The 11023-nt window shown below is 42.6% G+C and overlaps 1 pseudogene; it reads left to right on the plus strand.

The window, feature by feature from the left end:
* Positions 1 to 6887: 6887 nt before the first annotated feature.
* LOC149748563 (uncharacterized) lies at positions 6888 to 10607 on the plus strand (annotated as a pseudogene).
* The last annotated feature ends 416 nt before the right edge of the window (positions 10608 to 11023 follow it).

An 11023-nucleotide genomic window follows, 5' to 3' on the forward strand; every position in this document is an offset into this window, starting at 1 on the left:
CTGACAGCAGGGGCGACCACCCACAAGGTGATTGCTGGCACTGCACTCAATTCCTTATATTCAGTTTGTTATTTAATTGCCATGCAAACCTGTTAAATAGGACTCGTTATTCCCATTTTACAGATGAAGAAACTGAGGCTCCAAGAGGTTAAGTAACACCTAGTAAATGGTAGAATTTACTACCATTCCAACTTCAGTCATCTGCCCCCAAAGCCCACAGGACTAGATGGCCTCTCTCCCATGGTCTAATTGCTTATATTTGAGCCCATTATATTTTCAAGTCAAAATCTAGGTGATTTTCACTCACACATGTGAGAGTTGGGTGAATATTTTTGAAACCAGGTCTGGAATCCCATTAAGATGGTTTTTTAAATGCATATTTAAATGCAACACTCACAAGTGCAGTCCAAACGTTAGTTAATATTTGACGAGATCCAAATCTCATCCTTCATGTTCTCTTTTACATCAGACCTCTTCAAGAGGTGCTACAGAAGTCATGTTTCAGATCCAAAAGGTGTTGCTCTTGAGGGCATTATGCTGTGTGAAATAAGTCAGAGAAAGACGATAACTGTATGATCTCACTTACATGTGGAATCTAAAAAATAGCAAACTCATGGACACAGAGATCAGATTTGTGGCTACCAGAGGCAGGAGGTGGTAGGTGGGGAATTAGGTGAAGGTGGTCAAAAGGGACAAATCTGCAGTTCTAAGATCCATAAATTATAGGGATGTAATGTGCAGCATGGTGACTATACTTAACAATACTGTATTGTATATTGGAAAGTAGCTAAGAGCGTAGATCTTAAAAGTTCTTATCACACGGGAAACAAACTGGAACTACATGAGGTGATGAATGTTAACAAATCTTACTGTGGTAATTGTTTTGCAATATGCAAATTTTGCAGACATGCAATTTGCATTATATTGTATATCTTAAACTCAGACAATGTTATATATCGATTCTACCTCAATAAAACCAGGGCTGGGGGGAGGTTGCCCTTTCCTCCCTGGACAGTACAGTATTGCCCGAAAGCTGCCGCTGTGGCAGTCCCGGAGCCCACATACATGATGCTTAGCAGGAATGTCCTCAGAGGTCGGGCCGCCGGCAGGGAGGGAGGGAGAATGGAGGAGGAAAGGCAAAGCTAGAGAAGCACAGGGCGAAGGAGAGAGAGAAACCTGCTCTCCTGCCTTCCTTTCCAATCCCCGGAGCAGCACCATGGTCACCTCATAAACAGCCATTTGTCATCACCTCCCAGCTGGCTTCCCCCAACACAAGCCAGCCGTGTCCCAAGCCCCTCAGCAGAGAACTGCTCCCAGAAAGGAGCAAATGAGGTGTGATGAGGCAGAAGACCCAGAAGTCTTGGCTTGTCCTCTGAAACATCTGAGCTCAGGCAAGCCATGAGCCTCTCTGGGCCCCTCTCAGTTTCCTCCTCTGTGAAATGAAATAACGATCAGGTGCATTTCCCCAAATACCAAACAGCTAATGAGGTCATGTATTTTCAATAGCTTCACTGAGTTACTGGCATGTAATAAACTGCACGTATTTGAAAAATAATGCATTTGAAAGAGCACTTGTAAACCACAAAACTCTCATCTCTACCAGGCTCAGAATCTCCCAGTAGGGCCCTAATTTTTTAAGCCATTCTCTGTTGAGTTTTGAAGAGCCTTTGTAAGTGGGCTGCCCCTTCCCTGGCCAACCTCATTTCTCACCACTTCCTGGTGCAGACACTCTGATACAGTAAGACCAGCCTTCTTCATTAACATTCTTTCAAGGGGCTTTTCCCTAGAACACCAACAGTGAGCCCCAGGCTCCCACCACTCATGTCCCAGCCCCTTCGTTCTCCTGCACACAGTCAGCGCTTGAACACTGAGGCCGTACCCTCTGCCAAGCACTGTCCTAAGTGCTGCGGGATGCTTCTGCGAGCAAGAAAGACCAGGTTCACTGGCCTCCGCAGCTCCCACCCCCGAGAGAGCTCTCCGAGGTCAACCTGCTGTTCTCCTGCCAGAGCCATCCTTCCCTAACCAAGTCTCCCAGCTCCAGTTCCCTCTCCTAGAAAAATCTCTTTCTATTCCTGTTAACTAATATCCTATCCCTCTTTTTTCCTATAGCACTTGTAGGCTGTTTTGTGTAATTTTATGTTGCAAAATTCTCACAGGTGTAAGCACCGTACAGGGATCTACTTTTGCCATAACTTCATAACCCAAAGTAGACATATGAAACGCTTACTGATTTCAACAGAGTCCATCAGAAAGGGAGGGCGTGTGTGAGAAACTTTCTGAGGGAACAGAACCCATCATTGCCCCTCCGTGTCACCTGCACCGTGGGCTGGTAGATCCTATTGGGAGGGTGGCACTAGCGAGGACAGACTGATTCACGGCTTGTCCAAAGCCAACGACAGGGGAAGCCATGCTCAAGGACACCTTCCTGCCTCCCGAGAAAGAAAGACTAATGTCTCCTAGCAACCAGATTCCAGCAGCTTCCTGTCCTCACAGCCTGCCGGGGCTCACTGCTTTGTTGCCTTGGGTTTTGCATTTTGGCATTGCTGATCATTGCATTCATTCTCAATTCCGAAACTTTAGGAATAAGGTCTGATCTGCAGGCTAGCTGACTAGGTTAGAGCTGAGAACCATTTCGTTCATAGCACGCTTTCAGCAATCACATAATTTTCAGGGAGCAGAATGTTTGCTCTTAGCTTAAAAAGGGTGGATACGTTTTTTCAAGATTTTATTTATATCAGAGCAGTTGGTTTGAAAGATACCTAAGAAGGAAAAAGTAAACTTCTTTCCATCAAATAATCAAAAAGTACTCAAACCTTTTCAAAAAAGATGCACTGTCATTCGGTTATAGCAATAAACTTTAACATGGCAAATTCACAGATGCAGAAAGGCAAGTCAAATTTGAGGAAAATGACTCAAGATCCTTAAAAGTTCTGATGGCTTAAAATTATATCTGCCAACTGGCTCGAGTATCATCAATTCTCTCTTTCCAGAGATTTCCAACTTCAGTTCTATTGTCCACAGTGCTACATTTTTATGTTAGTGAGGTTAAATTCAGCAGATGGTGTTGCTTTTTTAGTTTTCCCTTGTTCTTATCAAATATTCAGCAAGACACAATACGGTACTCATCTATTTTTTTAAAAAATGTATTCAGACTTCATAGTGAAGTGTTCAAAACCAACTCTAAATAGAGCCTTAATTCCCAAAACTCTATACATGCGAGTTAAGATTCTGATTACTTTTCTCTTTCAAAAAGGAGAAGCTGGAGTTAGAAAGGTGAGTTGAGTGCTCAGGACTGCTCAACCCAGAACTCCCGCCCGCACCGTCAGTGCTTGGTCTTGAGTACCCAGTAGTGAATCCGGGCTTATGAGCCTGCAGCCTCTCTGTTCATGCAGGGAGGGAGCTTGGGCTCTGCAGAGTCATGAGCCCCTTGGAGAAACTCATTTCCTCCCACTTTCCCTCCCCTTCTCCCAGCAATAAAGTCACGAGTCAAAGATGAATTCTAACCATTCTGGTGGTGGTGGAATCTCACCAACCCAAGATTGAGCCGTTTCTTCTCAAGAAAAGTAGAGGGTTTACCAGGCAGCTGCTATCAGCTTTCATCTTTTCATCATCCACTTTTGAAATCTAGCTTTGGATGTATTTTTACTAAGGGGGTGTTAAATATTCCCTAGAACATCTCTCTCTCATGAGCTCTTTGATGACCTCTTTTGGGGTTCTACACACATGTGTTTCAAGGGTGCAGAATTAGTCATGTGGTTAAAGCAGAACACTCCTGCACTCCCCTTTGCTTGCCATTAAGTAACCTTGTATGTGGATCAAGGCTTTCCTTATTGTCTCGGTTTGTTCTTTATTCCCTGAAATGGTCAGGACACCTGTCAACTGTCTCGGGAGAATGAATATCTTTAAAGCCAGTAAAGAACTTTTGATGAAAAGGAAAAAGTGCTCTGCCACCCACTTGTCTGAGCTCTGCTATTTTAGTCTTTAATTGCCCACCATGCAACTCCATTCACCTGTTGTTTTAATACTTCAGGTAAATTCAGCTTAATCATATTTTTCCAAAGGGGAAAAAAAGTAACCCTGACTCCTCCTCTGGCTCTTTTCAAACATCTGCTTGTAGCTGTGGAAGGAACTGAGGTAGGCAAGGCCCTGGGAAGCAGGCCTGTGTCTCACTCCCCTGAGCCCCGCAGGCATTCAAATCACTGCATAAGACACAGAGGATTCAAGACTAAGGGGCCTGGGTCCCAGCCTTCATCGTTTCCATTGTCATGACGGTTTACACAATAATCATAAATGACCAAACTGATTAGGGGTTCTATGAAACCAAACAGATTGGGAGGCAGTGTAGAAGAGTGGTTGACTAACTGCGTAAATTTTACATTCCCACAGACCTGGGTTAAGCTTCCAGATCTGTCATTTACTAGCTGTGTGACCTTGGGAAAGTCACTCCACTTCTCGGAGCTTCCTATTTCTTACCTGTAGAACAGGGATTATGATAACTACCTATATGAAGGTCAGTGTGAGGAAGAAGTGAAATCATGTATCAGAGTTTACCACAGTGCCTGTAAGTACTGCTTATTGAATAACAGATGATATACAGGGTGCTTTGATATGTGTTCCTATATTAGATTATCTTATCAAGTATCTGTTACTTCTATACAAAGCACTGTGCTGAGTATGGGGACCCCCTCCCAAAATTTGAACTCCCTCTTTCCTCAGAAACTTTATACCCCAATTGCTAATCAAGAGGCAATACAGAAACCCACAGAAAAAGGAAAAGCGCAGTTGAACACACTTTTTCCTGAGTGCTGTCCATTCTCTGTAGAGTCAAGTGCAGACATGAGGCTGACACTGCCTTAGTTACTGCCCCCCTGGGTCACACCTGCGCAACCAGGGCAGTCAATGAAATAACAGTCAACACTCATTCAACAAATATTCATTGACGTCTACTACATGCCAGGCGTGTGCTAGGTGATGGATACATCAGTCTTCCTGGGGCTTAAGTAGCATTCGGGGTTTGTTTTAAGCATTTCACATAAACTAACTCTTTTAACCCTTCAACAAAGCTAGGAAGGGGGTACTAGCATTAGTTCCGTTTTACAGATGAAGAAACTAAGCACAGGGAGGTTAAATAACTTGTCCGAGGCCACACAGGGAATACGCAGCAGAATGAAATCAGACCCAAGCAAAGTGGTTCTAGGGTCTTTCCTCTTGACCCCACGCCTTTCTGCTTTCTGACAGCATTTGGTCACATGAGGGGACTATTTCACGCCTCTGGCTTGGTTCCTTTACTCCTCTTTTCAAAGATGGACTCCCTAGGTGATAGGATTGAGGCTTTACTCTTTCCTTTCAGCTCTGAATACTTTAAAAGGGGCTGTACAAACCCTGTGGACACTAGTTAGGCCCTCCATTGCCCAAGCCGTGTGTCATCAGTTATCATATTTAAGGCAATCTCCCGCTCTTTTGAAAAAGAATTACAAACACACTTTGATGCATTAAAAATACCTACTTTAGCAGAGGTTTACTTCATAATCTAATAAAACAGGTTTCTAACTTGAAGGCTTTTACAGCCTTTGAAGTATTATTTAAATTGTCCTAGACAGAAATTACTTATAAAATCAAACTGTCACTTTATAGCAGAATTAAAATTAATATGCTCCTCTTGATTCCTGCACTTGGGCATAAATGCCCTTGAGTACAATGCTCTGAAATTTGGAATGCTAAAATCTGAACCCTTTTCTCTGTCCAGTCTGTGTCTCTTGCGGTAAAAGGCAAAGAATACCAATCATCAATAACAACCAGGATGAAGGAAGAGTGTTTACTTCCAGCCTAAGGTCACTTTCTTTCCGAGTTCTTCAGCTACGTTAGAGAAATCATTTGAACAAGAGAAAAAAGGAAAAACTGCCTCATATTTGCAAATGGGCCCAAATAGTCTCAGGACATAAATTTTTCTTAACGGTTGGGTGTTAGCCTTCAGATGCTCTTTTTAGAACCTAGACCATCCTGTGCACACAGTAGGCTATTAGACCAGGCACTAAGTTTTGCCCATGGTTAGCAAATGATATACAAAGAACAAAATTGCTCCCTTGAAGTTGAAATCAAAGAGCCTTCGTGAGTAGCCTTATACACATTGGAACCCAAGAGTACACACATGGGTGTGGTAGAGGCAATCCAGAGAGAGGGGCACACTTCCCAGGGGTTGTTTTAAACAATGACAGACTCCAAAATCCAAATGTGACGTGTTGGAACATGAAACACACACGTACACACACACTTGTGAAAAATACTGCCAAAGTCCCTCAAAGCCAAAGTTTAGAAGAACACGTGCTCTGGATACAGCAACAGTAATTTCAAAATCACTCCATGTGTGATACCCTTCTTCATCTCTTTGATTACTTTGGCACACCACTTAGCAAATAACGGAGAAAGAGAAATATGAAGCTGGAGACAGAATATGTAATTATAAAGCAAAGCCACCCACCTTGCTTTTGGGGTCAGGAAGTACAATGGCCTTCTTTTGCAGCAAGAATGAATTTAACACCAGTGTGTTAAATGAACACATATATATTTAAAAGAAAAGAAAATGGTTCTTTAAAAAAAAAAAAAAAAAGAAGTTGCAGTATTGTCCTCAGAGCAAGTCTTACCCCAAAAATCAACATAAAATAAAAGCAGCATACTGTGGCTCTTTGGTACAAGGCAGAAAGCAGAGTCCTCAAGGCACTATTCCCCTGTTTTGCGAAACAAAACAAAAAGCGACAGTAAAAGGTGCTGTTTGGCAGAAGGGGGAGTTCCTTCAAACACCTCGAGCCCACCTGGGGCTCTCCCCGTGCCTTCTCTCGTTGTGGGCTGGAGAAGTCGCACCGATCAACACCAATGTCACCATCGGCTGCTTAAATGCCACAAAAGTACACTTAGAAATGAGAAGAAAGTGACACGGATATGCTGAGCCAGCCCCACTGCCACTAGAACAGCCTTAAATGCCCACACAAGGAGAATAAAAAGAAAAGCACATTTTGCAATAGAATAAATTCTTTTTTAAAAAAAATTGAGACCGCGGAAAGTCACATGACCCTGCATGTAGCCTCTTAGGCAAACAACCAAAATGGTAAAGACAGACGCGGGGGCTGCCTCCTTCCTCCCGCCGCCTCTCAGCCAGTCCTGCCCGTGTCCGCATTCTTCTGGGCGCATCTGTGGAGCTATTAAGTGGGATAATCCCTCTGGCCTTTGATACATTTCTGGACATGATTATTTCATTACTCGCAGTATATCAGTAGGATCATAATAAAAAGGACTTCTGACAACCTGCCAAGAGTTTTGTGGCCTTGTAAACACAAAAGTGCTCTAATAAAATTTTATTAAGTGTTAAAAAGTCATAAAAAGTGAAATAACATAAACTACAAAATTTACTGTCCTCAGCAAATGCTGAAAATATCGTCCACAGTAAAATTAAATTAGCATGTAATAGACGGACAAGCGGTGTGGAGTGGATTTAAAAGAGGATCCAGGGAAAATAACACTGTAACCCAATCTGGGTCACGGGGATTTAATTCGGATTCTTCTCCCTCAATGTGAATAAATGCGCTGATTACAGACAAGAGCTCCGGGGTTACTGGAGTCTCACACATTGTCAATACTTTGGGAGAAATAATATATTGCGGATTTTAATGAGCTCCGAGAGACGCAGCGAGCGTCGCGGGGAGCGGGCGAGGGGCAGGGCGGCCACTAGGGTGCGCTGCGAGACCGGGAATCCCCGCCGGGGCACTCCACCCCCGGCCGCCGCGCCGCCGCGCCGCCGGGAGCCGCGCGCAAGCCGGGCCCTCGCCCCCCTCAAACTCGAATTTACAGGGTTTTTTTTCTTTCTTTCTTTCCCCCTCTCCTGTGACATTTACTCCAAATCGTAAAATGAAGTGTAAGCCGAGCTTTGCCGCAGGCGGCTCTCGGTCTCTGCTTTCAGACTCGAGGTCCCGGCGTGGGATGCGCTGCCCGCGGCGGTGCTAACCCCGGGGGACCGGGTGGAGCCCCCAGCGCCGCGCCGCGGGCCTGGCCTCTCCCTCGACCGAGGCCGAGGAGCGCGCGAGGCCCACGTCCGGCTCCGCCCGGGACGCGGGTGCGCTCGGAACGGGGCCGCCGGTTCAAGTGCATCCCCGGGCTTGGAGTCCGCGGAGCTGGGAGCGAGTTCCCCTCGCAGCCCCGTCTCCGGAGTCCAGCGTGGCCCGCCGCTCCTGGGAGCCCTCTTCCCGGCCCTCCTGGTTGCGCTGGGCGGCCGGCCTACAGCAGGGACCCGGCCCCGGGCCCACGGCCGCAGGCTCTCCAAGTCCAACGTGGAGGCTCCGCCTGGAAAAGAAGTCCGACTTCCTCTCCACGCTGCTCCGAGGGGAATCTGGACTCAGCAGGAAATTGCTCGAGCGCCCAGCCTGCGCCTTTGCAGTCAGCCGTCGCTCTGCTGAAGAGAAGCAGCTCCCACCAAAGTCTTGCCTCCCCCTCCCCCCGAAAGCCCCGCGCAGGTTTGTAAGGAGGGTGCGAGATCTGCAAAGTATTTGTCTTCGAGGGAGAAAGATGTCGGTTACGGTGCCCAATGAAAGACGGGTGTTTTTTAGCTAGAGATAACCAACGGGCCACGTCTTGTTTTGCAGTCCAAAATGATGCAGACGCTGCCATCTGAGGAGTCAGTGTCAGGAGTGTATTAATTATGTTAGTGAAATAGGAAATAAATGGACAGTGACACATTTCGTGGCATCAGTTTTCCTCAGGGATGTCTAAGGTTTTAAGCTTCATTTAAGAATGAGCTACATTCTGCCAGGAAGTAAATATTTTTTAGTAACCCCTTGCTAAAGCCCAGAAGAGGTAAGTTAAAGTTACCACCTAAGCTGCTTTAGTTTGCTGTCAAGGCTTGTGCGGGTTACTTGGAGGAGGATGCCTTGTATTTTTAATTTTCCAGATAGCAAGAGCATTTGATTTTTATGTGGCCAGGTAATGTCCAAGGCAAATGGAGGACCCGAGGGTCGTTTGATAAGCAACGTTCGCTTGACACTTCTAGCCTAAAATAGCTATAATTAACTTATAGTGGGAATTATAGCCCCATGTTTTACATTTGATTGTCATAAGTTATATGGAAAAAGTGTTCTTTAACAGTTTTTTAAACAACCCTGTTTATTGTCATTTACAAAGTATTGAATTTGAAATAGCCTGGTCTGGAGCATGGAGTTAAAAAGCAAAACAATTTAAATATGATTTGACATTTGCTATGAAAGACTTTGAGAACTAATAAAAACAGAATTAAGAAGAATGGATATAAGTAATAAAATTTCTTTTTGACTCAACCGTGGCTGCCTCGGGGAAGGGACAGATGACATGGTGGTGACTTTGAGCCATTCCCTGCAGAGGGCAATTGTGAATGTGGTTGGTCAGTGCTCCTTTGAAAAATGAAGGGCAAGTAGGCTTAAGGAGCAAATATAGAAACAAATATTTTACTACATAGGATTTTCTTAAGAGTTCAGATGGAAAGTTTTGTATTTAAAATTTCATGATTTCTTCGTTGATTTATGAAATTCAAAAGGAAACTTTATACTTGTATTATTTTGTTCTGGGATCACATTTCATATTGAAGTTCATCTGTCCTTCAGAAAAAATATTTTCATAAAAATATTTTCATCAGGATTAGTATTTTTAACTCTCTTTAGGTAGATGTATGATTGCTGTCAGTAATTTTTAAAAAAACGTTAACCAAGGTTAGCGCAACCCTATTCAAGGAGTTTGGTTTATTCCAAAACTATAAATGTAATCTAGATAAAATTGTAATATCAAAGATTTTTGTAAAGAAACTTGGGAATGAATACATTTTAAATGAATATTAAAACATGTTTTAAAAGAGTTCTCCCACTATTCCCCCCTTCCAAAGAAAAATCAGAGTTTTCCATTCTATAGAAATATTATAATCAGGTATAAGAAAATTATTACTATAATAACAGTTCTGTCAAGATGGTGGATACTTTTGAATGTATTACGAAGAAAAAAGAATATTCCCGGTTCTTTATATGTTTGAGGTACTTGAAATGGCTAGAAGTTTGTAAAAACATTTTACTACCAAAATATACAAGACCATTAAAATGTGCAAGTAATTAAATTTTAAGTGACTAAGAAGTATTTTTTCCAACTGCTTTTTAATCTTTGAAATTTTTATGTGTACTTCAATGAGTGCCTCTCTTTTAACTGTTCCAAGTATTTTGTTATATTATCTATATGATAAAAGTATTATTGGAATGTGTTGTGTTTTACTTTCTGCATGAACAGTTGAGAAATATTTTAATGTTCTTTTACATGTATATGGGATAAATTTGAACATGTGCCTTAGAGTAAAAAACAATCCAAGTTCATTTTTCTCTCCAAAACTTGACATTGATCCTGATCTCATAGTTTTTATATTACACAAACTGTTAGTGAAATCAATTTGGACATGCCAGTTTATAGGGAAATGTTAAGACATTACAAGTTTAATATAAAAGAATATATATTAAGATAAGAAATAGCTAATAGTCAAAATTAAATCAAGATGTGTACTTGTATCATTCACTCATTTAGATGATCATTTTAAAGGTAGTTTTGCACTCAGGAAGGATTTCCTTATGCTCTGTATTTATGAATAACTAAATTATTCTACTCGGCAACTTAAAAACTCAATAACCAGATACCAAATTTATGTATTTTTAAGGCTAAGGATATGAGAAGCAGATTGGCTTCATGAAAGAAAGCAAGCATTTAAAATATAAACTTAATTTCAGTTTCTGACAGAAATACTGTGGCCAGCTCATCAGTTTTCCAGCATGTAAAAACTACCTTTTCCACATTAGAAGTTCATATTTAAGTTTTCTTAACTGCAAAATCACTCTAAAACAGTGTTTTATGTTAAGGATCATTTCATGTGTTGGTCTCATTGATTACACGTGAATGTATAAAAATCTTGTTTAAAGACCTGTAAAAGTGAGGAAATTCCAAGTCAAGCTGGCTAATTCCATTCATAATTCATCCC

This window comes from Delphinapterus leucas, chromosome 8, assembly GCF_059928025.1.
Source record: "Delphinapterus leucas isolate spDelLeu-1000000601 "Yukka" chromosome 8, BTC_Dleu_Yukka2, whole genome shotgun sequence".
NCBI lineage: Eukaryota > Metazoa > Chordata > Mammalia > Artiodactyla > Monodontidae > Delphinapterus > Delphinapterus leucas.